A 22,361-nucleotide genomic window follows, 5' to 3' on the forward strand; every position below is an offset into this window, starting at 1 on the left:
ATTAACCATTTAATAAATAGCACCAGAACAATGTGGGGAAAATTAAACTTAACCCCCACATCACAATCTACATTAAATGAAACAATTCCAGACATTAAGTATAAATTAATAGAAAGGTAAGTCTTAGAATATATATATATACACACATACACACATACACAAGAATATCTTAATTATCATTACTGAAGAAGGATCTCTTAAGAAGGATACAAATAGCCCGACCAAATTGCAGATTCAACCTCCCCCAAAAACGTAATCTTAACTGGTCATTCAGGAGTTTTCTGGTCAGCATCAATGAAGGTAATCTGTCACATGGACCCTCTATATCTCCCAAAGGAAGATTAGGTGATGTACATGAAAAGACCTCCTTGCCTAAAACAATCCTTTCCTTTCTTTTGCTAGTAACTTTCTTGCCCCACCCTCCTTCCTAAAAAAACAAACAAACAAACAAACAAAACTTGCATTTTGTACAGTTCTTTGGAGTATTCTTCTACTTGCTAGAAGGGATGCTGCCTAATTCATGAATCATTTAATAAAGCCAATTATATCTAAAAATTTACTTGGTTAGGGGCACCTGGGTGACTCAGTTGGTTAAGCGTCCAATTTGGTCTCCACTCAGGTCATGATCTCAGTTTGTGAGTTCGAGGCCAGAGTTGGGCTCTGTCCTGACAACAGAGAGCCTGCTTGGGATTCTCTCTCTCCCTACCTCTCTCTCTGCCCCTCCCCTGATTGCTCACTCTATCTCTCTCTCAAAATAAACAAATAAACTTAAAAAAATTTTTTTAATTTACTTGGTTAATTTTTTAAAAATATTTGTAAATCATATTTTTTTAAATGTTTATTTTTTTTTTAAAGAGACAGAGACAGAGAGTCAGTAAGGGAGGTGCAGAGAGAGAGAGGGAGAAAGAGAATCCCAAGCAGGCTCCAGCTGTCAATGCACAGTGCTGTACAAGATCAATTTCATGAACTGTGACATCATGATGCTTCATGTGCTCCTGGGAGAATTTATGGCACAACTACTGTGGGATCATGATGGCACTGCCCAGTAAGGTGGTAGGTCTATAAACCCCTTACAACACAGCTTCTCCTCCCCAGGGATACACCCTAGAGAAACTGTTACTCATCTGCTCTAGGAGAGGTGCACAAAAATATTCATAGCATCATCCTCACAGCAAGATACTGGAAACAACTCAAATAAATGTCTATCCTGAGAAAAATAAACGGTGGCATATTCATAAAATGGAATACACACTATAAAGAATGAAAAGGAAGTACAGCTACATGTATCAACATGGGTGGATCTCAGAACTATAATGTTAATGTTGAACAAGGCACAGAGAATTTAATACAAAATATTTCCATTTTTATAAAGTTCCAAAGTTACTGTCTATATTTATGTAATCCTAAAAATAATAAAATAAAATAAAATAAAATAAAATAAAATAAAATAAAATAAAAAAATAAAAAGAAATCATGAATTAAATATTCAGGACAAAGGTTACAAAGATGAGGGAGAGGTATGGGATCAGGGCTTCAAAGGTACTGTAAAGTTCCATTTCTCAGGCTGGGTGGTGGGTAAATGAGTATTAATTTTTTATTATTCCTCATTAAACAATACGTATGTTATATATCCTCATTTGCCTATATGGTATACTTAAAAATGTAAAATTCTATCATAATTTATTAAAATGAAAACGTTAATAAGAGGTGCCTGGGTGGCTCACTCAGTTTAAGTGTCCAACTCTTGATCTTGGCTTAGGTCATGATCTCGGCACGGGAAGATGGAGCCCCACATCTCGATCTGAAGAATCTTAATTGGGGGGCACCTCGGTGGCTCAATCGACTGAGCATCGGACTTTGACTCACGTCATGATCTCATGGCCTGGCTCCCAGTTTCTGGCCCCGCGGTGGGCTCTGTGCTGACAGCTCAGAGCCTGGAGCCTGCTTCAGATTCTGAGTCTCCTTCTCTCTGCCCCTCTCCCACTTGTACTCTCTCTCAAAAAATAAATATTTTTTTAATTTTTTTTTAAAAAAGAATGTTAAAGGAGCTTAAGATTCTCTCTTTCCCTCTGCCCCTCTTCCCCACTTGCTCTCTCTCTCAAAAACAAAAAAATTAATTAATTAAAATGTTACGTTTTGGTATTTATTTACCTAGAAAATTAACTTTTGTGAAATACCAGATTTTAGCATGATAACAAAAGGATGAGATGTCCCTATAGCAATAAATAATGGAAGTACATTTAAACTTTCTTGTATATATTTAAAGTAGCTACATCTTGGGGCCCCTGGGTAGCTCACTCCATTAAGTCTCCAACTTTGCCTCAGATCATGATCTCATGGTTAATGGGTTCGAGCCCCTTGTTGGCCTCTATGCTGACAGCCCAGAGCCTGAAGCCTGCTTCAGATTCTGTGTCTTCCTCTCTCTCTCTTTCTGCTCCTCCTCCACTTGTGCTCTGTCTCTCTCAAAAATAAATAAACATTTTTTAAAAATTTTAATAAAGATAAAGTAGCTACATCTTAATAAACTGCACTATGTAAAAGAATCTATGATCTGCTAAAGAATGGATCTTTTCTTTCCTAAAGGAGGAAGGAGCATGTTTTCTAAGGAGGCAGAGTTAAATAACCTTCACATTTGAAAAGCACAGAATCAACAGTCTCTTCCTGGTTCTCTTCAGTGGCTTGTCTCTTATTCCTTGCCTGAAATTCCCTCCTCTCACGCACCCGTTGCATTTACTCATCACTCCCTTGATGAGCTGATGGCTTGTCATATGATTATTTAGCAACTCCAGAGTACGACGGGGTGGGAGGAGGGTCATACAGACAGAAATGAGAAAGCAACTGAGATGTGGCTCAGAAATACCTTCTTTCCATGTCTCTGTTACTAAAACTGATACAAATAATTGTCAAAAGTAAAATCCTGAAATGACTTAATTTGCTACAAATACTTGCTAGTAATTACCACTTAGTCATTGTCTTGACCTTTTGCAGTAAGTATAGGATAAACATTGGGTCTGCTCAGTTTTTTTTTTTTTTTAAAAGCAATGAGTTTCTAGTTCTAAAACTCACTGATTCATTAAAAATAATTTAGTCCTGTCCCCACTGTTTAATTTTTTTTTAATTTTTTAAAGTTTTACTTATTTGTTATGAGAGAAAGAGAGAGAGCATAAGCAGGGGAGCCACAGAGAGGGAGAGAGAGAATCCCAAGCAGGTTCCTCACTGCCAGCAAGGGAGCCTGATGCAGGGGTCGACCCAGGAACCACAAGATCATGACCTGAGCTGAAACCAAGCATCGGACACTCAACCGACTGAGCCACCCAGGCACCCCTGTCCCCACTTTTTTAAAACAGGGAAGGTAACTGGAAAAGTGACTGAGGCAACTAACGCATCTTTGTGTGGTTAAAACCTTAATCTCTGAGATCACTAGCACTAACTGGCTCTATAACTAACCACCAGAGTGACTAGGCAAATCCCTTAATCCTCAACGTCTCATCTGTTAAATGTGGGTAGGACCACTATGTCACAGATGTGTTGTGATGATTATATGAAGTCAAGTGCTTCCATGAGACACTGGCACATGATAAATATACAATACATGATCACTGTGTTTAACGTTCTAAAATCATAAGGCCAGGTAGGTCCAAAATAGGATTTTCCATAGATTTCTTTTTATCCTCCCCTATCCTACACATCTCGCTTTTAAAATTATAGCAACTAAATAACACTTTTTATAACTTGCAGTTGTACTAATAAACTCTTCTCTCCTCCCCAGGGCTAACTGAAACATATGTAAGTATATTTCAAACTAATAAAAATGCAGTAATTCAATAAATAACGGCCACTGTTTCTGCCAACCCCTTCAGTCTAGTTTACATATTTAATGGGTATTTTCAGCTGTGTTCCTAGATAAATCCCTCACTCTTTAAGGGATCTGACAGTCGGCGCTTCTCTTCAGCGCTCTTTTCTCACAATTATCTTTCTCTTCAACTTGGCGTTGAGCAGAAGAGAACGATTATCAGGAGACATCATCTCCCCAGTCTGACAGGCTCTTAATGACGGCAAATGTAGCCACAGCCAGCCCGGTATCCTGAGGCTTGTAAAAGCAACATCCCCCCTCCACGCTTCTGATCTCACCCTTGGTGCTGAGCAATAGTCACAGTGTGCTGTGACACCTAAGGGAAGAATCACCTGAATGAGCCTCACCTGAAATCCCGCCACACCATCTGCTTTGCAAGTCAGCATGTCACATCACAACAGGAGAAGCAGATGTAAAGCTGAAGACAGCACTAGGGGACATCTGTTCTGGGAAAGGCACACTTGCTTGCCCTAAAGCCAAAAGCAAACAATCTAACTAAACCAATATGCAAAAGAGGGAGTTTAATAAATTTAGACTTTTGCGGTAAATCCCTCTGTTGGATATTGTGCTTCATCGTTCCACTGCAAGGAGTCTATGGCTTATTTGTGCGTGGTGCTATTTTAATTTAAGCAGTGCTGTTCTTTTAAACAACTCAACACGTTATCGTAAACGCTTAATGGCTATGCAAACAATTTTTACTCACTTTAAGCCAACACAACTATGGATAGAAGCTTGAAATGTAAATAGAATCAATCCATATTTCCCAATTCTCTCCCTTCCCTGCTGCCGTAGGAGGTCTGCTCTGAGTTCAACAAAGGCTCATGTTTAAGGGACTAACAAAGCAGGCACATCCAGTCAATGAGAAAATAAAACATTATTTGTTACTTTATAGTTCTAAAAACATACTAAGGTCATCATCATGAGAATATGTGCACTGTGTTGGATTTCCTGACACTTATTTTATGATTGTTTTTTATTTTAACTATATGTGGGGGGGTGGGCACCATGCACAAAGTTCCCGAGGAGCTAGCTGGCCCTAGTCCAGCTTCGGCCAGCCTTCCCCAAGAGCTCTAGTTTATTATACCCTGAGACCACATGTGAAATACTTAATACCAGCACAGGGTCCACAATGACCAATCGTAATGGATGCTGGCCACGACTGGCACACCAGTGAGTCCTAGCTGAAGGCCAGAACCTTGGACACCCAAGCAGCCCAGGAAGGAAAAAGAAGGAGGTGGTGGCTGAGAATGAGATTGTTATACAACCATTTGTGTCTGACTGTATCAACATCCAGCTCCCCTTTCTCCATGTTGTCCAAGAATGTATTAATACATTTCTGGAAGTCTTGCAAAAAGCTGAATAGACTGTATCTGAGGCTTCCTTACCACTCGCCAGATAAAGAGAACACTAGTTAATCGTTTTTTTTTTTTTTTAATTTAGAACTTCTACAAAGTAATTTTTGGTTCTTTGTTCCTATGTCCCTGATTCCTATAGTATTTCCTCTCCTTAGAGGCAAAGCAGTACTCAAAAGCACGCATAATCACATCTTAAGAGGTTACTCCTCTCCCTGCTAAAAACTTGGTAAGTGAAAAAGAAGGGAAGCCTTCCTGGGTTTATGAGCTGGTAACAGATCAAATTCTTCCTAGCCAAAAAGCACAGATTCATGCAGCTTGAGAGGGAAGGGACAAACCAGTTAGCAAAGGTTTAGGATTTTACCTTTTATCAAAGCTGACCTCACCTAATGTTCACTGTTTTTTAAGCATTTTTTATCCAAGATCAAAAAGTTGCAAGAAATCTGTGAACCTGTAATTTGCAGCATCTCTTACTTACCCATTAGTTAAAAGTCTCTGATTCCACAGGATGTGGCAGGTCTTACAAGTTTCGAAAAAGGGAAACTGCCAGACCATGTGTCTGTCTGTGAGTGGACAAAGATAAATCACTATAAGCAGATCTTAGTTTAGTGATGAGTAAACAAGGTGGCCTCACACAGTTATGCAAATGAGGGGTGAACTAGTACCACTGACAAGAGGGAGGAGGAGTGACCTTCAGTGACCTGAGCAGGGTTACCCCTCTCCAGTACTCCTTGATAGGCAGAGTAGATCAAGGACGAGAAGGTGGATACATGTGCATAAGGATAGAGGAGCCATCCTCTACCCACAGGAAAAAAGGGATCCAGAATCCCTCTCTTAGGACATTCAATTTAATTAGACTGATGGGTTTGGATTGTTCTGACAGAAAAGGAAACCTAGAGTCTGAAGAGATTAATTAACAGCCCACCAAAGAGGTATTAAAATTACTGCAAACTAAAAACATCAGCACAATCAGCAACCACAGAAAGAAAATTATCTAAACTTCAGCAGAGGCTTCACAAAATACAGCCTACAGTACAGACGAGGCCCCTTACGCCCCACCACCCTCTCTGCCTGGAGAGAGAAGACTAACCCTTAGCACCAGGACAAATGAATTCAGTTGTGCATTAGCATCAAAAAGCCCAACAGAACTTTCCATACTTCCCCACTGAAGCTCTAAACATCTCTTTTTTATTAAGTTGGTATAGAAACCTTTATCTCTGACTATTCGGCAAGTTAATCAATACTGAGTACTCTTGCACGCACATGTAAATAAATCTTTGCTTTTCCCTGTTAATCTATTGTCAGTTAAATGGGCAGGACCCAGACCTTTTGAAGCTAAGTGGGTAGAGAGAAGTTTTCCTCCCAACAGATCCCAAAGACTAGAGGAGTTAGAAGTATAACCCAAGTTCAAAAACAGGATCTGGAGAAAGCTCCCAAAAAATCAGCCATGCTGGAACGGGGAGCCAGCGCTGCAGCAGCTGAGCTCCCGTGTGTGCACTAAAGGGCTGCACCCTCGGAAGGCCAGAGTCAGACCACTCTGTGTGGCCTGTGTAAGAACCTGGACCAGATAACCAGATGAGGCCCATACTTCTGTCTCTTCTGGGCAGCCTGAAGCAGATCTGAAACCTGGACCAGGAAAACCGCATACTTGTGGACAGTGGCAGAACTGAAGACATGGGGTATTAACCAACTTCCAACTAATGTGTGCAAAAGAATGCTCGGAAAATTGGTATGGAAAATGAAAGAGTAGTAACCAGATTTGGACACCAATATGCACAAACCCACAGAGATAAAGAGAGAGGGGAGAAAAAAACAAACATCATTTTAAAAATTGCTATTGCCAGAAATAAAAAGGGGGAAAAAACTAAAATTTACAGATGGTCTTCTATGTAAATATACTTATATCTAACTTACTAAATGCTTGACTCTGCTCACCATAATGGTTCTCCTTCAACATTTCTCTTTTCAGAAAATGGACTTCTATTCAAGCAATCTGAGGATCATATCTGATAGCTTTTTTCCTCATTCGTACATTCATATTCATTGTCAAGACCAAGAGAACTGAACTCCTAAGTACGTCAGTCTTCTTTCACCTCCACTTTCACCATCATTTTTGCTGGGACTATTGCAGTAGCCTCCTGACACTTCCCTTGCATTGACTTACTCCCCCCTCCACTCCCAATTCCATTCACTACAGAGAATTTTTTAAATGTCTTATCACTTCCCTACTTAGAATCTCTCAAAAGATTCCCATTGCCCCTAGAATCCTTAACAGGATGTTATCTTGCATCATTCTCTCCTCATTCATTAGTTTTCAGCCACTAAGGTCTTCCTAGAAAGGGTCAGGTTCGATCCGACCTCATGCTCTACCTGGAAAGTAGGAGATGGTCCATAAATATTTGCTGAGTGCTCCTGAAATTAGGTATTTTAAGCTCCATATTACCTATGATAGGATGACTATATGACCCAGTTTTCTCGACAATAATTGTTTAGACTCGGTGAACCAGCATACTGTTTGATAAATTCTCACTTTCACTCTGGGCTGTATGATGAGTAAGATATATAGGCACCCTATCTATAAGGAAGCTGAAATTCAGAGAGGGCAAATATAAAGTCACTTCTCTCTATTTGCACTAGTGATACTCTCTATAAAGTCACTGGGATCACTGAATTGGCAAATGCTGAACTATTGCTCCTAAGGGAAATACACAGTTAGGTTCCTGTGAGCCAACAGCCACATTTTTGTCAGCCAATCTATACACAATTTTGTTCTATGTGTGTTTCTGCCTAAAGATATCTTATTTAATATGAACTGTTGATTCGTTAACGTTGAACTCATGGCAGCAACACTGTAACTTCTGCCTGAACAAGCTTATCTAACACGGACATTTTTCTCTTAAGCATGGCACAAACTTTTGCACTTAGAAACACTAGACAGCACTCTGTCATTATGCTTGGAACTAATTTTAAAGAGTGAAATCACAACAAAAGGCATAAAAATGTGAAAAACATGGCACCAAACAGACCATGAAAAGGACATTTGTTTACATCATGAGAGCTGAAACAAGAAGGCAGAGTGTTGCTTTGTTCGACCTCAGCTGGGAATGTGCTCACTGGGCAACTCAGAATTTTCACTGTTCAGTGCATGTTTGTGAATGACTGTAAAAGCACTAGAAGCACTGATTTAGAGTTATAAATACTCACAAGTAGGCAAATTCATAAATACAGAATCCACAAATACTGAGTATTGATTGTAGCTTATTTAAGGTTCTACAGCTGCTGTAGAGTGAGGACAGACCCCAGATAATGTCCAAGTTCACAGCCTTTGTCCATTCATTAGATCAGTACTACCAACAAAAGAACTGCTCTTTCAAAAACAGGGTACCATTACTCTAGGTAGAGTGGTCATAATGAATAAAACCTCGGCATTGCCAGTTTATCAGAGTTCCAGTAGAAAGTGCAGGGTGAAAGAGGCAAAACTCTTCTTCGTGAAGTGGACAACAGTCTGTATAAAATGAGCCACTAAGCTACACCATTTCTGAACAGTAAAACTGCAAGAACTACCTACTACTTAAGTGACAATTCATAAGGGAGCCCCAAGTTATTTATAATAACAACAGGTGATTTCGCACTGTGACGTAGGCTCTAAGATTAACAAAAATGTGAGTTTATGCAATTACACATATTTTTAACAGTCAAAGCTTGAACCATCTACAAACCAATGTCCAGGTAAATTTATATGTAGAACATGAGAAATCAAATATTCGTGCCTCCTTCTAGTCTACAGGGGTGGACAGAATCTTTGACAAGTTTCCAGATCACTGTCACTATTCAGGAAATCCCCTATACAGTGAATGTCTCACTTCTTAGTAAATTTTTATGTCCTCTTTTAAAACACATTCAAAACAAGGAGACAAATCTTCAGATTTATGAGCAGTATGAAGTAAATACTTTAAATTGCACATTAGTTTTCTATTCAAGAATTGAAGACTATTTAAGGCTATGTAAGAATCAAGTATAAGAAAAATACCTCCCACTGGTCCACTTAATTTTAACTGGCTCTCTTGGCATGTCAAGACTCACACTGCTCTATTGATACGTGATAATGTTGAAATGTTTTTAGCTAATTGACAAAATATTTAAGGCAATCTCAAATACTTGCCTTATATTTTTAAAAAAGAAGCCTTCTTTCTACCAGTAAGAAAACACCAAGGGCACCTGGGTGGTTCAGTCGGTTGGGTGTCTGGCTTTGGCTCAGGTCATGATCTCGCGATTGGCGGGTTTGAGCCCCACATTAGGCTCTGTGCTGACAGCTCTGAGCCTGGAGCCTGATTAGGATTCTGTGTCTCCCTTTCTCTCTGCCCCTCGTCTGATCATGCTCATGCTCGCGCTCTCTCTCTCTCCCTCTCCCTCTCTCTCACTCTCTCAAAAATAAATAAATAAACATTAAAAAAAAGAAAAAAAGAAAACGCTAGCTTATGGGGTGTTTGAAATTTGGAGGAAAATACACTCCTAAACTCAATTTAGGGTTCAAATTTGAACTAATTGGAGACTTAGAAAAAACCCCAGTAGGAATATGAAATATACTCTTTGCCCAGATTCCTCTGATACTAACATCTTATCACAGTAGCTTTATCTCTTTTTCTTGTATTATTTCAGAAGAGTGAAGGAGTTCAGAGTATACCACCCCCAAAATGTGCTGGTCTAGCATCAGGATTACTGTGGGCTGAAGGCAATTTTTAAAAAGGGCATACACGGGATGAGCTTTCTGCCCTCTGCCAATCTGCCTGACAACAGAACACAAGATCCCCCATAAAGATGTCCCCTGCTTTCAATACCAGGATGAAGACAACCTTATCACCTAAGATGAGACGGCACCAAGATGCAACTGCATAAACAAGCCTTACTAAATTAACCCTTACCTTCCAGTTGCCCCACATATTTATCTTCCCACAGTTTGCTACCCTTGAAAACCTGAAACCCTTTTCCTTTGACTTTATCACTTCTTTGAAACTTACTGTTCTTTTGTTAAGATGCTATAAAGCCCAAGTTCTAACCACCCCTTTGAGTTACCCAACACTGAGTTCCTCCTATGTGTATGCATGCTGCAATAAACTTCTGTTTGTTTTTCTCTCATTATTTCATCTTTTGTCAGTCTAATGTGCAGAGCCCCAGCCGGAGAACCTAGGAGGATAGAGGAAAAAGAGCTTTTCCTCCTCTGGCACTATCTATGAGAAAGTTGCAAATGTGATGCTCCTTTATCCTAAATGCTTTAATGTGCATGTCTAGAGATCAAGAACATTCACTTACATAATCACAGCACAATTATCAAAATCAGGAAGTTAAAATTGATACAACACTATTATATAATCTACAAGCCTTATTCAACTTTCACTAATTGCCCCAATAATGTCCTTTATCATAAAAGACCAGAGTTTGTTTCCCTGGTCTAGGAGTTAATCCAGGATGACTTATAGCATTGAGTTATGTAGCTCTTTGGTCTCTTTCAATCTAGGAGAGTTCTTCAGTCTTTATTTGTCTTTGTGGCATTGACATTTTTGAAAAGTAAGGTAAAATATACAAAAGTTATTTTGTAGAATGTCCCATTATTTGGGTTTTCCTAATGTTTCGTTGAAATGAGACTCTTGATATGGATTTTTTGGCAGAAATATAACAGGAGTGGTGTCATACCTCATATCAGGAGGCACATGCAGTTGGTTTATCCCATTGATGAGGGAGGGTATCAACTTTGAGTACTTGGTTAAGATTGTATCTGTCCAGTGAGTTCATGAATTTTTACTTATCCTTTGTTACATAGCATCTAACACAAAAATTTTGAAACACTTCACAAATGAATCTACATATACATTTTTTGTTATATTTTCAGTTTTTATTTGACGGCTCATCTTTGTTTTCTACCTATCTCTTTTATTACCAAGTACAATGTTTCTACTACTTTCCCTTTTTATCGTATAACATGTTACAGGAAAAGTGTAAAACCACCTCCCAAAGGCCACCACATTGGGGATTAGACTTCAACACACGAATTTTGGATGGACACAAACACTTAGTCCGTAACAGACATTCAATTACTTACACTCAAACAAGATGAATGAAGTGATACACATGCAAATAAAAAGTGTCAGTCATTAGAAAAGATACAATACTTACCAACAAGAGGGATCACAATAATTAGATTATAGGAAAACTGGAAATTCTCCATTTGTTTGTCAGAAAAACACTAAATTCTAGATCTACTCAATAGCTTGCCTCAAAAATTTGACCCCTACAAATTATTTCCATTACTGTAACCTGTAATAAAACTAACAAGGGTTGCACACAAGAAAAGACAGCAATACAAAAGAACACAAATTTGTTTGAATTTATGGTCTTGTTAAAATAACACTGCAGCTATCATATTTTAAAATATACAGATTTGACAAAGTGTAAAAAGTTTACATTCTATACTTTGTTTTGATGTTCTAAGCATAGCCAACACTGCCTAGGAATTGGTTTACTACTTTTCTGGGAGCAAATGAATAAACCTCCTTAGACAGTGCCTGAAAATATACCTCTTAGTGGGCCTCCTTGGGACTCTGGGATTTGGCTGACAATGGTCAATAAATTCTCCAGAGTGATACATTTAATACACAGATCAGATCATGTCACTCCCCTGCCCAAAACTTTGCATCCCATCACACTTAGAAAACATTCAAAGCCATATGCATAGTCTGTCGGCCTCTATGGTCTGGCCTCCACTCCTCTCTGCACTTCTGTCCCTGTCCAGTCCACTCCACTGGCCCTGCTGTTCTCCAGCACACCAAACACAAAGCTCTCCTCTGCCTAGAACATCCCCCCAACCAAACTGCTCTGTGACTTGCTCCCTCTCTTTACTCAGGCTCCAACGTTGTCTTGTTGGGGAAGCCTGCGCTAATCCCTAACCAAAACAATGTCCTGTCCTTCCCACCTGCCTCCTCTATATTATTTTCTTATTAGTGCTCCTCAAAGTCTGACATTATGTCAGGTATTTGTTTACATGTTTATTTTCTGGATTCTTCACTAGAAAAGAAGCTTCAAGTGAACATGAGTGTTTCATTCATGCCAATATCCCATCTAAAAGAGAGCCTGGCACACACTGACATGTGTGAATGAAGCACTGAATGAGTGCTTGGATTTCTACATGACAAAATGCATGCATGCCTGCACCCATACATGCATGCATACATACAGACTATGACGGGTGGCAAGTCTGTCCTTGCATTAGAGTAATCTGTAGACCTTTGAAACACCAAACACCAGCTCTGACCCCTGGAGATCTGGATTCAACAGGCATTCCCAAGGTTAATTCTGATTCAGAGCCAGGAGCCAGAAAGCTCTCACAAGAGAGTGGGCTACCTATTAACCTAAGATCAGGCCTGTCTTCAATTTGGGGATTTCTGGGTAGTATTTCAGATGCTGTGCTTTAGCTGCCTGTTCTTGGCTAAGAATGACTTCACCTATAAAAGCAGTGACTGCAGCCCACAGTGGTATGGGCCACAGTGACCTCATCCTCGGCCCAGAGCCCACTTCCTTAAGGAATAAACACACTCTCTTAACCAATGTTTTTTTATTTGTGAAGAAAGGGTGTGCATACCAAGAATGCAGGTTTCCTTTGTTTTGAATGTTGTGATTGTTATGAGCAGGCAGTTGGAGAGGGAGGGAGGAATAAGGAAGAGTAATGAAGGGATAGATTTGGATAAAGGACAGAAGATTACAGGGACAGATTGTTCTTGCCTTGGAAGACTCACTGAGAACAGGATCACAGGGTCTCCTGAACATGTTCACCAAGAGTCCTCAATGCTTATCTCTCAGACCCTGAATTCAATACTGCTCACTGAACTCTCATGATACAGACTAAACGTCTGTGTCCCCAGAATCCCTATGTTGAAACCTAATCCCCAGTGTGATGATATTTGGGGGGGTAAGGGTGGTCTTTGGGATGTCATTAAATCATGAAAGTGGAGCCCTCATGAATGGGATTAGTGCCCTTATAAAAGGAACCCTAGAGAGCTCCCTTGGCCCCTCCACCATGTGAGGATACAGCAAGAAGATGAACCAGGAAATGGGCTCTCATCAGACACGAATGGACACCTTGGTCTTAGACTTCCCAGTCTCCAAACTCTGAAAAATAGGTTTGTGTTGTTTAAAACCCACCAAGTCTATCATATTCTGTTACAGAACTCTGACCTCACTAAGATACCTTACAGCAGCCTTACTGGATAATCATAATCCCTACTGTATAAATGAGTAAGCCATGGTATAGAGCCACTAAGTTACTCTTACACAGTCACGGTAGGTAAGTGGAAGATCCAGGGTTCAAACTCAGCTCTTTGGCTTCAACAAGGGACCCACTATCCCCTGCTGAATTTTGGTTGGTGCTTCCATCACCCAGCCCCCAACCCCCCCTGACATACACTCAGCCCTTGCTGCCTTCAGTAATTCCTAACCCTGCTTGCACCTTAGAATCACCTGGAGAACTTTTAAAGGAAATACTTGAGCTCTATACTCTAATATGGTACAGACTCTATAGTCTCAAGTCTAATATTTGAGACTATAATTAATTGGCCCAGGGTGGGGCCTGGCCATTAGTATTTTTTTGACTTCCTGGATAATTCCATTGTATAAAACTAGAGTTAGGAACCAGTGTTCCAGGTCAATGGGAAGAAGGTGCATGCCCTAGTGGAAGTACCACACACAGCATATATAAAGAATGAACCGGGACACCTGGGTGGTTCAGTCAGTTAAGCGTCCAACTTTAGCTCAGGTCACAATGTCACAGTTTGTGAGTTCGAGCCCCAGGTCGGGCTCTGTGCTGACGGCTCAGAGCCTGAAGCCTGCCTCGGATTCTGTGTCTCCCTCTCTCTCTGCCCCTTCCCTGTGTACTCTCTGTCTCTCTCAAAAATAAATAAATATTTTTTAAAAATTAAAAAAAAAAAAAAAAGAATGAACCCACAATACAGAAAAGATCAGAGAAGAGCTTGGCTGAGAAGCTTCTAGAACTAGGAATGTGGTTCTAGCCCACCCTGAAAACAAGCCTGAGATACTGAGCCCAAGTCTAAAATGGCAATGTTTGCTAGGGCTGCCATAACAAAGTACCACAAACTGAGTGGGCTCAGCAGCAAAAATGTGTTGTCTCACAGTTTTGGAGCGAGAAGTCTGAGATTAAGTGTGGGTAGAACCATGCTCCCTCTGAACGTGCTTAGGAAAGATCTATCCCAGGCCTTTCTCCTAGCTTCTGGTAGTTCCTTGGCTTGTGACAACATAACTCCATCTTCACATGGCACTGTCCTACGGTATGTATGTGTCTATGTCCAAATTCCCCCTTTATTAATCGCCCTGGTCATAATAGATTAGGGGCTCACCCTACTCCCATATGACCTCATCTTAACTAACTACATCTAAAGGACTTTATTGCCAAATAAGGTCACATTCTGAGGTACTGGGGGCAAGGGGAAGACTCTAAGATATCTCTTCCGGGAGGGACACAATTTTAACCCATAACAGACAGGCAGAGCCAAATTTTGAGGCAGTGTTCCCTAGGCATGCACTTAGGAGCAGATACCTGTGCCAGATGTCTACTCCACTCACTGTCCTGACAATTTACAATGTGCATATATAAATGTTAAAGGCCCAGAAAAGTCCTTCAGTAAAGCAATCTGTTAGCTTTGTTTATCCCAGTGTCTCTCAAATTTGACCATAAAACCCTTTCCACATCACATCTATTAACCACCTTTGGAACACAGTTTAGGAAACACCATAACTATCTAAGTATGGATTAGCCATGATGAATTAAAGCCTCTCACGAGGACACAAGTGTCAACACCAAGGAGTGGACAATCTGATATGGAGCAGCGGGTCTCTCCTTGAGAAAACACCAACAGAAACTAAAACCAAAAGATGAATTATCATGAATTGCCATTTTTTACAGTACTGTAATAAACAATCCCGAGTCATATTCTACAATCCATGAGGCCAATTTTTTGTAATATGATCATTGATTTCGCAGAATGACAACATTTCAGCCCTCTAGGAAGCTGAGTTTGGGGTACAGGGATATTGTAATTTGAGGTAGGCCATATTGTAGCTGGAGAAACTTAATGTCATCCCAGCTCCCCATCAATATCAAGCTGCTGCCTAGAACTAAATGGAAGTTGAAGAAAGTAACTTTTGCCTTCTTTACCTCTTTCCCCCATCAGAAATCCATTCTGTACATAACATAGCACCTTATTTTTTTTTTATTTTTAAATTTTTTTAATGTTTATTTTTGAGAGAGAGAGCACACATGCATGAGTGGGGGAGGGGCAGAGAGAGAGGGAGACACAAAATCAGGCTCCAGCTGACTCCAGACTCCAGGCTCCAGGCTCTAAGTGGTCAGCCCAGAGCTGGACGCCTTGAATTCATGAACCCATGAATTCATTATGAGATCATGACCTGAGCTGAAGTCAGATGCTCAACCGACTGAGCCACCCAGGCGCCCCTCTAGCACCTCATATATACAGAGGAGACCACACAAAACACCGATGCCACCTAAGGAACGCAAAGTACATCCTGGATTGGAACAAAAACTTTGGAAAAGGCTACCTTAAGTAGCACACAAATAATCCAACACACAGTGTGGCTTCTAAACATAAAACCATGTAATTTACATACTTCTGAAGCAAGATTAGCTCAAACAGTTCCTTGAACATAGGGGAACCATGGGCCATTTCAAAACTGAAAGGCTTACGTTTTTCGGGTTTTCTCTTTTGAGCAAACTAGACTTTCTAAACTTTTAATTCAAGAGAGAAATTACAATGCAACACCAAAGCAGTCCTTTCCTCAGCAGCAAATTAGAGAGGGCTAATTTGTGGGCACAGCCATGCCCTGTTATCAGTACCTTGTCACTTTAATTTAGCACAACCAAAACCTCACCATTCCTTTCATTTTTTACTTCTCCACATAGAATTTTAGCCTTCACGCTGGGTTTCAAAGAGTCCAAAATAAAACCAGCCCACATTAAGCAAAACAGCCACATAAGACCTTTCCTTTATGTGTGGAGAAAAAGACTTTCAAAGTTCAGAAGGAGGATTTTTTTAAAGCACTACATAGTCTTGGTAATGTTTTTAAAGATCTATTTTAAAATGTTGAGATTTTTTTTCCTCCATTGTGCTGACGTGCATGTGGACAGACACGTGGATTTCCTCCAACAGAAGCAACAAAGCTGTTACTTGAAATCTATACACTTTGATCCACTGCTAAAACATAGCTATGCAAGCACCTTAAAGATCCATGAATTGTCAAAGCTGGAAGACATACCTTCCATCCTCCTGCCCTGTGGAGCATTAACGGGCAAAAATGACAGCCTGGGCGCAGGGGACGTGCTAGTCTCCAGATCCTCAATATCCTGCTCTTACAACAGCGACTCTAGTCATCCTTCAACCGGAGGAAATAGACTGTCAAGAGTTGTAGAAGAAACGAATGCTACCGCGTCAAGCTATGGGTGTGCATAAAGCATGAAGTGCAAGTGCCCCCCCAAATCCTTTATTAACTCTCTGGCACATGCTACCTTCATTAGGGAGAGCTGCTCTCTGAAACAAAAATTAATTACTGTAAACAGAAAATACCTGTTTCCCACAGCCTCACAGGTGTTCCTCGGCTTCCAAAATCTGATAGCCTTCACCATCTCCACCTGCCTTTCTTAACCTCTTGAAATTCCGAGCAGATTCCCCAGCACTTCCCTCCACCCCCAACCCCCGGCAAGGAGCAAAAAGCCTTAAGTATATATATATCACCTGCGCTCTCGTTCCGCAAATCATTTGGTTAGAAATATTAGTAACGGGGGATGGCTATATATTGGCCACCATAGTGGCAAGTTGTAAAAATGCACCATAGGCACGGAAATGTAGGCTCTTTGCAAACTCAAACGGTAATTGGAATTCTGAGCTAGTGCCCCGCCGTAAATTGGTACCTTGCAGCTGTCACTGGGAGTAAAAAGTCTGCCTCTTGACTGAGCAGGGACCTGAAGCCCATTCCAGGGAACATTTCCTTATACAACTGTCAGCCTCACCACGTGCAAGGAGAGGGCTCAGTTTCACATCAAGCCCACGCCCCCTCACCGCCGAGGGGAATGCCTGGCAGAGCTGGAAAGGGCAGAGCTCTTTCCATCAAATAGGAATCCTGACTGACAGAGGCACAGCTTAGTAGGGTACCCCAAGGATCACATTTCTTGTTACAGCCTGCCTTTATTTTATTATTATTCTCTGACTCCCAGATGCAAGGAGGCCCAGGGATGGAATGAAAGTGAAAGTTATAGGTCCCTGAGCAGACTACAGTCCTACCTGCTCTGAATAGCATGTTTCAGGTGATTTGATTCTATTCCTTTCTCTGGTCCGCAGAGTTTGATAACTCATCACAGCCCCTGACTTGGTAAAAAATAAATAAATAAATAAATAAATAAATAAATAAATAAATAAAAAGAAAAAAAAAATCACACATATAGCAAAGACTAATTCCAGAATTCATGTGGGGCTTGCAGTGTTACTTTGTTTGCAAATGGAAACCAAGTCTGTTCCTTGAGTCTCGCAGACACTCACCACCCTCCAGTCTATTGTGTCTGTTCACCAGATCCCAAGAGCTCTTCAGGAGTACACAGAGGGTCAAGCTAGGGCTCAGCAGCTGACCTGGTGACCACGTAGATGCTGCTTCCCTATCCCCAACTGAACCTGGGGTTCAATTTCCACGTCATGGAAGATGCCAAATCAGGCATGTTCTGGTTATCATTTATTAAGGCATTTGTATGAAGGGCCTTATCATTGCATGGGCAAAGGAGAAAACAAAATATAAAATCACACTAAATTGAGGACCCTTAAGTTGGACTAGTGTGGGCCAGTCCATATGTGTATATGCTCTTCCTTTGCAAAAATCAAAACAACCTTCTAACTATCCTTTGAAGAAGGATACGGAGTTCGTGCCTGAAAGCACGCAGCCCTTCATCACTCACGGAAGGACCCAGACCCTTTTGTCTGGTCTCTAACTGATAAGCCAGACAGAACCATAGCTTCTTTCTGCAGGCTGACTTACATTTCAGATTTTAGGCAACTCTTCAAAAAACAGGTTGTGGCACTCAAGAGCCTCAAGGTTTGGGTCTCCTGTGACACCCCCCAGGAAACAAATGGCTTTTACATACAGAGCCATTTGGAACCTTAAGTTCCAGGGCTAAGTACCTGGGGGTCGTGAAGTGCCCTAGCAGAGACTTGACCACCTGTGTGAGTAACAACAGAAAACCTCAAGAGGCTGGGGGGGGTGGGGGGGCGTGGGGATGAGAAGCCAGGAAGTCTCACTCCTGAGAGAGTGCTACTCAGCCGTGGAAAGAGAGCTAGAATCACCAGCCAGCCCCACATAGACTTTGCACCAAAAAGCTGAATACCTTTGGTTCACAGCAGAGGGCACACTGTTCTCAAAAGGGAGAAATACCTATTTTGGCTAAATCTCTGAAACCTGGGGAAGTTCAAGAACTCTAGAGATAACAAGATATTCCAAGAAGGTAAGCCTTTTTGTTTAAGTCTTTCTTTCCTTTTACATGGCTCCAGACTTTAAAAATAAATAAATAGAAAAAGGGAAGTTGCTTCTCTAGAGCGTAGCCTCTCTCTACCCCAAGTTCCCACGTGGCCAGTAGTGGCCAACGAGGACCTCTAAAGGAACTCAAATAAAGTGAACAAATAAACTCAACCCAGGAGTCAACACAGAATCAGAGACATGCAAAGACATTCAAGAGTCAACAACCTGCCTGACACTAATTCCCTATTTAAAGCAAGAACACATCAGTCAGAGGCAGAGAGGTGGCCAACCATGGAAGCAGACAAAAATAGGAGTCTAAGAAGCCACCCAGCTCCGCCCAAGGGAGTACAAGCCCCACGGCCAATTCACGCTTCCACATGCCATTGCCAAGTGTGATGTTCCCATGCAGGATGGAGGAGTCAGGCTCCCCTCACAGGACACCTCTGGACACTAATTCCACTGGCTAGCTCTCCTCACTGTGATTCCTTGTTTACCTCGCACTCTCCTGCTTACCACCAAGCTTGCCTTGAAGTTTGCTATACAGAGGAAATCTGCTCATCAAAGAGTGCCAGTGGTCTGGCACTTACACATCTCACAGTAAATCATCAACTTGGCATCTTACTAGAAGCCTGCCAATTGAACCTGTCCCTGGGAGGTAGCCCTGCTCTGCTGGAGCTGCCAGTCTGTCTTTTGAGCCTGTTTTCAGGTAAGGTGACCTGCTGAGGACTGGAGAGGTGGCGGGGGCGGTGGGGGGGCGGGGATGACACAGGATCCATGTTTGCTCTCCACCAGGCCCCTCAACTTCACCCTTGGCTCACAATTCAGCTCAAGGAAAACGAAGCCCCTCTTCTGCACAATTCCCTCACCATAAATACACCGAGAATCACATCTCATAAGGACAACCTGTCCATGGGGACAAGTCCAAGTTTGTTTATTGACGTTTTTGCTTTAAAATTTTTATTTTGAAGCAATATCAAGTTTACAAAAAAAAATTGCAATTTTAATACAAAGAACCTTCTTTCTTAACCTCCTGAAAGTAACTTGACAACCCAAAGATGCACCACTCACTGATACCTGAGTGTGCATTTCCCACAACAATAACATTCTCCTCCATAACCACAACACAACCATTAACATCAGGAAATTAACATATAATACATATTACATTTGCTCCTTGCACCCCATTCTAATTTCACCAAATGTCCCAATAATGTACTTTATAGCAAAAGGATCCAGTTCAGAATCACAGGGTTCTTTTAATTGTTAATGTCTTTTTGGTCTTCATCCTAAAACACCTCCCCCCTCTAAGTCTTTCCTTGATTTTTCTGACCTTGACTTCTTTTTTTAAATTACAGACTGTTTATTTTGTATAAAGTCCATCAGATTGGCTTTGTCTGATGCTTCCTGTGATTATAGAGTCAGATTATGAGTTTTTGGCAGGAAAATCACGGAAAAGTGAAGCTGCATCCTTTTCCTTGCACGTTACCAGGTGGTATAGGATTCTGATTTGTCCCATTGCTGGTGATGTTCATTTCCACACACACACACACACACCCAGCTTGTGTGTGTGTGTGTGTGTGTGTGTGCATGCTCAAATCCCCTCATGTCTATGAAGACTGGCTTGCCTATTTCAAAGACAGACCGACCTGGGGGAGGGGGCTTGGGCATATCTTGGTTTGTACTCTCTCTGCTCCACCGTTCCTGTCTCCTCCTTGGAGAGAACTGTAGTAATAGTGATAGTAATGACATCAGAGTTATACAGACACATTTCTAGAGATGGGATAAAGTAGAAGAAAAGAAAGAAGAGATGATATGCTTTTGTGAACACCTTAGGTCTTTCTCACACAAATATTCCAGAGCTAAATAAAAGTTAGTTGCATTAACTTTTTCTTGCCAGAAAGGTCCCATTTCACTCATTCATTCAAGCCACCAACATTTATGGGGAGCTCCTCCCTGTTAAGCACAGAGACACCAATGTATAACGGACACTGCCCTGCCCCCAGAACACAGCATGGTCTCTTACAGAAAGGTTATAAATAAAAAGCTACAGTGCAGTATTGAGAAGGAGATGCTTGACCCCATCCAGGTTGAGAGGGAAGCAGTCCAGGACAAATGGCTGGCTCAACACAGTCTGCAGGTTCTGCTTGAAAGCAGATGTAAACAGATTCCAGATGAGACTGTGAGCAAAGGTGAACTACAGGAGAAGGGAGGACTGGAGAACAAGGTGGACCGGGGCTGAGGCAAAAAGGGCTTGGATGCTCAGCAAGGGTGTGTAAGCCATGGGAAGCCACTAAAGGATTCGAAGCCAACTGGCAAGATCTTACGGACATTTTTGCAACAATGCGAGGAACCCATCTACAGAGGGGAGGAAGCAGGGCACAGAGGGAAGGACGTAGGTTAGTAGACCATTGCAGCCATCTTCAGACCAGAGGCTGAAGACAGTTGTTAATCTAGGTCAGGAACAGTGGGAAGGAAACAGAAGCCAGATTCTTTAGAAACACAGGATGCAGTATCCATGGGATTTCGCAGGTGTGTGAGAAGTGCAGGAGAGAACAGTATCGGGAGTGTCCAGAGGGCTTCTGGATTAAATGGATAGGAGCAGGGGTGCCTGTAATCAGGATGCAGAATGTAACAACAGTAGGTGTTGCTGACTCAGCACTTCCAGACACAAAAACCAATTTCCCAACCTCCAATCTGGAACCCCACTGAAGTTATACGCAACCTGGTTAGTAGAGTATTTCAAGGACAGAGTCTGCTGCTACGGATGGATACCATGGCATGCTGAGTTTCAGGCCTAGTACTTTAATTACATTTAAGTTCCTAACGTTACCTGCTGCAGTGATTACTGTGGGCATAGCTGAGAGTAGTTTTACAGGGAGAGTGAGAAGGAGAGAGAGATGTTTTAAGACTTGCTCACCCTTGCCTCTCTCACTACCACCTACCACTTATGTCTCCCTAATCATTTCCAGTAATCCTGGGCCTGAAGCAGCATATTGTTGATTTAATTTCATAGCACATCCCTCATATGTTTATTTTTAATTAAAGTGAATTATAACCAATTTTGTTTTGAGAACTTTATGAGATCCGCAAGAAAAACTTAAAACACCACACAGTATTAAAAGGCTAAGCTTTGGAACTGGACATTTGCATAGTGAAAGATGAAATCCCAGTGTTTGGCTAGATCTAGAAGCAATCACAGTTCTTCTCTCCCAATGCTTTTTTTGTCTCTTATTTAATGTTTTATTTATTTATTTGAAAGAGAGAGAGTGCGCGTGCACAAGCGTCAGAGGGGCAGGAAGAGAGGGAGACACAGACTCCAAAGCAGGCTCCCAGCTCTGAGCTGTCAGAGCAGAGCCCAACTGGGAGATGGAACTCAGGAACTGTGACATCATGACCTGAGCCGAAGTCAGATGCTTAACAAACTCAGCCACCCAGGCACCCCACCTCTCCCAACATTTTGTTTTGTTAATGTAAAAGCAAGCACCTCTGCTACTTCTTCTAAACCACTTCTCTATATATACCCAGTAAGTAAATATTCAGGTCTGAGGTAGGAGATAGGGACTTTCCAAGTCAAATCCATC

At 41.4% G+C, this 22,361-nt stretch overlaps 1 protein-coding gene across 3 annotated transcripts in view; it reads right to left on the reverse strand.

Moving 5' to 3' along the window:
- ELMO1 (engulfment and cell motility 1) overlaps window positions 1–22,361 on the reverse strand; it is a 533,507-nt gene that overhangs the window by 458,788 nt on the left and 52,358 nt on the right. The window lies entirely within an intron of this gene.

The sequence above is a fragment of the Panthera uncia genome, chromosome A2, assembly GCF_023721935.1.
Source record: "Panthera uncia isolate 11264 chromosome A2, Puncia_PCG_1.0, whole genome shotgun sequence".
Taxonomy (NCBI): Eukaryota; Metazoa; Chordata; class Mammalia; order Carnivora; family Felidae; genus Panthera; species Panthera uncia.